Here is a 1,663-nt window from a genome sequence, read left to right as displayed (position 1 = left end):
TGGCCTTGCAGACCAGCACATTAACACTCAGCACCACACCAGGACTTCAAATTCTTTAATTATTATTTTTGTTAAGTGTCATCAAGTTGGTTCTGATTCACAGCGACCCTGTATATGGTTTCTGGGGAACAGCTGGTGAGTCTGAATTGCCCACTTTGTGGTTCACAGTCTAGTGCTGATCCTACAGTGCCACACCAGGAATCCAAGTTCTTTAATAGTTGTTGTTAGGTGCCAAGTTCTTTAATAGGAATGATGAATTATTTACAGATTAATTTACTGAAATAAAGCACACTGAGAAACTGCCAAGAAGGTTCTCTTATTATGAAAAATAGTGCATTACTGTTCAATAAGAAAGGCTATAGTAAGATACAATGTAAGTAAATAATGTTATAGTTGCTTTCTTTAAATCGCTATGTATAGTTCAGCAATTTCACACCTTGAAGAAACCATAACACCTTATGATGACTTTTGGTATGGTGATATATTTAGGAATCTATGATCCTTTCCTTAATTTCTTTCTGTTTGGTTGGAGTAGTTGGACAGTCTTTGATACTAAAGCTGAATTATTAGCACTTTATACATGTTAAAATTAATTTTGGTAGTTAAAATTCAGTGGGGCATGGAGTGTTCCTTCTTTCTCCATAGGATAAGCCACTCATTTTTTTAAACAGCAGAGACATCGAGGGAATTCTAAGAGGAGATAGATGTAACAATAAATAAAAACAACAACATTTCATGATATACTCACTAAACAGCAGTAGAAACTGTTTAGACAATGAGAGGTAAGCACCTGGTCTTCTTGTGGAAATTTAGCACTAAATGAACCAAAACTCAGAACCCCATTATCTGATGTAACAACTCTGGAGATGCACCGTAATGAACTCATGATTCAGGGAAAACCACTTTTAAAAGAGTGAAATTTGTAGCTGCCGTGATATTCAACCTGCCTGATCAGATGATGCATCAAGAAAATATTTCACTCAAAATGTTTTCAGGAGCAAGAAAGTAAAATGGACTCAGTAGCAAAAAAGACTCAGTAGCTAAGTCGCTATCCAAATGAATCACCTATAACACAATCATATCCATCACTAGCCACAAGCATTTTACAGTATTCCATCCTTGGGCACCAGTATGGATTAATAGGGGTACAGGAAGTAAGTTTCCTCTTATGTTATTTTTTCTGCTTCACCCATAATGAATCACATGTCCTTCAGAGTCTAGCAAAAGTTAGGTAATTGTGGGTCAGGGAAAACATGGGTTATATTGTTAAAAATCCCCACTCTCTCTCCAGCTCACTCAGAGACCATCTTAAATAGGTACAGATAGATGGAATCCTGGTGAGGTGCTGCATGATAAGTAATGGACAGCTAACTGAAAGGCCAGCATTTGAAACTCACCAGCCATTCCTAGGAACAACACTTAATAATAACTACAGGTAGATATCTGTTGTTGAGTTATCGCAGACCCATAGATTCCCCGTGTACAAATAGAACAAAATTTTACCTTGTCCTGCATCATCCTTACAATCACTGGCATGTTCAAGCCCATCACTGCAGCAACTGTGTCAATCCATCTCATTAAGGGTCTCCCACAGCCTTGTGGAGTTCTGGTGTGGCGCTGTAGGTTAATGTGCCAGACTGCAAAGCTGTATGAACTGCCAAGC

Source organism: Chrysochloris asiatica, unplaced genomic scaffold (genome assembly GCF_000296735.1).
Source record: "Chrysochloris asiatica unplaced genomic scaffold, ChrAsi1.0 scaffold00001, whole genome shotgun sequence".
NCBI lineage: Eukaryota > Metazoa > Chordata > Mammalia > Afrosoricida > Chrysochloridae > Chrysochloris > Chrysochloris asiatica.
The sequence above is the reverse complement of the archived record's forward strand: the minus strand, read 5'-3'. Positions refer to the sequence as shown.